Raw genomic sequence first — 5,068 nt, forward strand, 5'->3', positions numbered from 1 at the left:
GGTCACATATAATGACACAATGCGAAAGTTTTCCAATTTTTTGATTTTTGTTTTTGAATTTTTTATGCCCATTTCAAAATGCGCTCAAAACGGTGGGCTTGACCGTCCCTAACTAGTGGTTGAATCTTGGAAAACTTTTGATGTTTCTCTGATTAAATAGATACTTATGTACCTAGAAATGATTTTTGGAAAAAATAAAGAGCAAACTATGAGTCAGCTGCAGTTCAAATTTGACCCGCTTCCTACTGAATTGGCGGAAATTTATCTTTTTCACTAAAGGTGCATCAAAACTTTTTACACCCAACCATTTGGTCAATTGTGCATTAAACATGGCTTAATATTCTATAAAATTGATTTGGTACAATTTTACAACAAATATATGATAGGTCCTTCACAAAAAACACATTTTAGACACTCGAAAAATGGAAAATGTTTTTTTGCAAAAAACTCATTTATCAAGACACCTTTTAAAAGATATTTATCTTATTTCTTGTTTGTTATTTTTCCTGAAAACTTGTTCTCATTTGGTTACACAATGAGAAGGTTTTCCATTTTCTTTTTGAATTTTTCAGGTCATAAAATAGCTGACATGATTTTAACATGTTAATTTTAGTCAACCACGACCAATTTAGATGGTCATAACATCGTACTGTAATCTGATTGGTTCATGGACGTGTCACGTAGATCGTGCATCAAACACCGTCGGATGATCCGGGATCCAACGATAGTCCTCAGCCCTTCCACACAATCCCCGAAACCCTAGCTTTGTCCTGTGGTCATTTTCCATCCACCCCCCGCCTCCTTTCTTTCCCTCGCTCTCTGCTCTCCCCTTTCAGATCTGACAGAGCTCCTCTCGATCCCCTCCCCTTCCTTCCCGCCATCTTCTCTGTAGCGACGTTGCACTCTCCCCGCCAGCCCCTCCCACTCCAGCCGCCACCCCCATTCTCTCCAAATCCAATCCAAGCCCCCCTCGTCCGCCGCCCCCTTCCTCCCGTCACTACACCAACCTCGCCGCCGGCCCACCCCTGGTCCTCCCGCCACCTAAGCGCGCCACCCACCGCGTCCACAGAGACTGTCGTGGACCTGCAGTTCGTGAGCTAGAGGACGGCAGGGGAGGCCAACAACCTGGCACCGTGGGCCGCCGTGCCGCAGGACTGCGTGCCGCACATGCACGCATACCTCACCGGCCCCGACTACCACTTCGACCTCGACCTCGTCGCGGGGAGGCCTCCGCCTACGCCCGCGCCGCCGCCGCCACCGGTGCCTAGGTCTTTGACATCGATGAGACGCTCCTCTCCAACTTCCCCTACTATGCATAGCACGGATACGGGTGGGTGACCCACGCTTGTCACATTCCGAGATCGCGGGTCTGCTATTAACACGCACGGTTAATTTGCTGTTTGATTGCAGGCTGGAGTTGTTCGACCACCAGGAGTTCGGCCGGTGGGTGGAGACGGGGGAGGCACCGACGATTCTCTCCAGCCTCTGCCTCTACAGGGAGGTCCGCGACCTCGGCTTCAAGACCTTCCTGCTCATCGGCTACAGCGAGGCCCACGAGGGTAGAAAGAGCTGCCATGGATCTTCTATGTACGTACTCCTCCTCTCCTAATCCCTACACTGCGTTCAGGTTCAGTCAAGAAGTGTCAAAACCATTCAAGGTCAGCTCTTGCACTTTCTAGGCTAGCTCTTGGACTTTTGTGCAAGTTCCATCTTGCTAACTGCTGTTACTTCCCTATGAAGAGTTGTTAACCTTCCATTTTGTAAAAAATAGTACTCCTTGTCAAGTCATTGCGGTGTTCTTTTGGTGGTTGCCTCAATGTTGTATGCATGGTTCAGAAGTTCAGATGGGATTCTACAATCAATCTCTTTCCAATTTGCAAATAGCATATGTTAATTTCGTCCGCTGTATTGCTTTTCAAGTCACTGTTATGTTCTTTCAGTGGCATTTAGTCTGCTGTTGTATGATTCAGATGCTCGGATGGGATTGTGAAGACAATCTCCCTCCAGTTACTTTGCGCATGTAGTACGAATTAAGTTCAAGAACTACTTCTGTAGCATCATTGCTTTTCCCCAGCAAGCTTAGTGAAAAGATGCATTGGTTGCTTTTGGTGCACATGGAGGAACATTTTTCTATAAAATAACTATTGTATAGTGAATTGTACTGCTAGAGTAACATTGTTCTATAAAATAAATATTGTGCAGTGAATTTTGCTGCTGTAGATCAGATGGCATGGAATAGGCATTAGTCTAAAAAGATTTTTGTTTTCTGGCGCCTATGAGTTCTTGGCCTTTGTTTATCTGTTATGCTATGTGCTGTGCAAATATACATAAACCACACTAACCTATTGCTGCTATTTTCTTGTATGCAATCACAAAAGCCTTCTGTGTTGCTTTTGTCATGATATTCTTCTCGGCATTTGCCACTGTGCCAGTCGGAGGTGCTGCTGCTACATTTGGCGGAGCTACCGCTGCTGCCCCAATGGGCAACCTTCATCAGACACTACCTCATAACAGTGCCTCAAAGTTCTGTGCCCCATCTCCCCTCTTTCTAAATGACTGAAATAAAAACATTATAAATACTAGTAGGAAAACATGTTAAATCTTTTGTGTATAGAACTAGAATAACCCTGCAATTTGGTTCTCCACAGTGGTAAATTCAACCTTGACATTTTATGGGTTTGTGTTCCTTTGTTTTATTTTCCTTTTGATTTGTACTATCAGTTGGCTAGTTCTGCATTTGTCTTCTTTTTTTCAACCTTGTTTCATACTGGTAGAAAAATATGGAACCAGAACATCATCAACTTTTGTGGGAAATACTGATCTTGACATTGTGACAATTCATCCTGGCGTGACGTGGGTATTGTTTGAGCATATTTTGTGTAGTGTCCACCTAAGAGCGGTGATTTTGTTGTTACGGTTCAGAATAGTGTTTTTATACTTGATCAGGGCACCTCTACCATTCTGGTTACTTTTGCTTTCTTCTATGTAGTTGTCTAGGGCATAACAATTTTATGTGTGGCTTGTTATTGTGTTAGCAACCTACTTTCTTGTACTGACTCTACAATCAGTGACACACCTCTTATGATTTTTGTATTACCGATGGCTTAATAGTTAAACCATTTAGCTTGATTTGAAATTGAAATCATAGGGTTTTTTAATCTCATTTTGAATTGTTTGTAGTTTCTCTAGGTCCTTCTCTAGCTGTGTTTATAACTATCTTTGTTCCTTTTTTGATAACAGGACTAGTTTGACACGATTGACTTGTCGGACAACGAGATTGTCAAGCTTGAGAACTTCCCTTTCGTGAATCGCTCAGGGAGCCCGCACCTGATTACAACTTACAATGAGAAGGAGCAGGTGACGCCCAGGGAGCTCAGCATCCGAGTCCCGGCCATCCTTCACAGCAAGGACGAGGAGGGCGTCAAGGGCTGACGCGTCGCCGGAGCCGTCAACAACTACACCTCCCAGCTTCTCACCTACGGATCATCATCGCAATCGCCATCTTGTAAGTCTTCCAGCCAATGTAATGTTCAGTTAGTTCATACGAACTTCAGCACATCTCTTCTGGTTGACTGAATTCGTACTGAAGATGCCATGTTTTCTACGTGGAATACTGCAGATAACCTGATGGAAGTGCTCTTGTTCCTCTCACACTTCATGTGCGACATCCACAAGGTAGTACTCCTGCCAAACCCCCAAGTGCCCAATTTTTGCAAGTGTTTCTATTGCGGGTTGCAACTTAAGCTGATGCTTCTTGTTTATGTAGCCACTAAAATCTGTACTCCACCATGTAAGGCTAGTTCAGACTTGAGGTTGAACCCTTCTCTATGTAGTATGATTCCGAGGAAACTTATGTCAATAATGCGGAAACTTTTCACGTTGGCATTGCTATGTTTGATGTGGTGGTGCCAAACAAAACTCATATGCTTATGTTGCGCTTACTTTTAATCTTGTGAACATGCTAATTTAGAGGATGTACTATAGTTCCACTCATTTATTCTATGTGATGAGCTTACTTTTGTACTATAGCCACCTTCTTGTTTACTTTGCTGAATCATGTCTTGTGTACTAATCATGAGTTACTAGCATTTGGCTTCTCTGTGCTAATTAAACCTTATAAGTATGTATACTTCTTTGAGATACAAATTCCACATTGCATGTTTATGATGTTCAATTTCTACAGATGTTGCCAAATGAATGTTTCAACGTGTCTCTCCTTAGGGGTTGATTTAAACCGCATATGATCTACTGTATCAATTTTTTGTTGTTCAAACATTGAAATCCTTGTTCATTTTTCAAATATCGAAATGTTGTTGACCCTGTCTTTCTATGCTTAAATGATAAAAAATCGCATTTTGCTTGTTCTTACCATTTTGCTTGATAACTTGCAGATGCTGGCCTTCATTCATGATTTGTTGTGAGGTCCAGGATGAACAAGTTGGGAGAAGCATTGGAGCTAGTTATACTGTGATTGCTGTGTTACCTGATGTGAATATTTTTTTTATTGTAAAACTGATGTGAACCATGTTTGATTGTAATAATGTGCCAAGTTTGCACTACAAAAAAAGACACATCCGTGACATTTTGGGCCGAACGAATTTTTTTTCTGTCATACATATGACACGTCTATGACGATAATTGTGACAAAACCCGGTATCATCATAGATGTGGTGGGCTCCTACTTCTATGACAAAAAATCATGACAAAAAATGGGCTTTTCGTCCTGGGCGGGCCGGAGACGCAGCTGCATGACATTCTTTGGGCCGTCCATGACGGAAAAAATCATGGTAGAAGCGAGGGGGAGGAAAATTTTGGGGAGTTCCCAATTACGGTGGGAGGTCGGGGGCCGAGCGATGCGCGTTTCTCTCGTACACGTACGCGCGTGTGTGCGAGGCGTTGGCTCTAACTGAACCCGAGCGAGGCGTTGGGCTCTAGCTGAACCCGAGCAATTGCATTGCAGGCTACACATTACTGAACCCGAGAGATCGATCATGGCTGTTAACTGAACCCGATCGAGTGATTCCTTGGCTACTGCTGCTAACTGAAGCCGATCGATGGGATGAACAGT

General features: G+C 43.4%; 1 pseudogene; it reads left to right on the top strand.

Moving 5' to 3' along the window:
* The first annotated feature begins 535 nt into the window (after window positions 1-535).
* Window positions 536-4,421, top strand: LOC123191704 (uncharacterized; annotated as a pseudogene).
* The last annotated feature ends 647 nt before the right edge of the window (window positions 4,422-5,068 follow it).

The sequence above is a fragment of the Triticum aestivum genome, chromosome 2A, assembly GCF_018294505.1.
Source record: "Triticum aestivum cultivar Chinese Spring chromosome 2A, IWGSC CS RefSeq v2.1, whole genome shotgun sequence".
NCBI lineage: Eukaryota > Viridiplantae > Streptophyta > Magnoliopsida > Poales > Poaceae > Triticum > Triticum aestivum.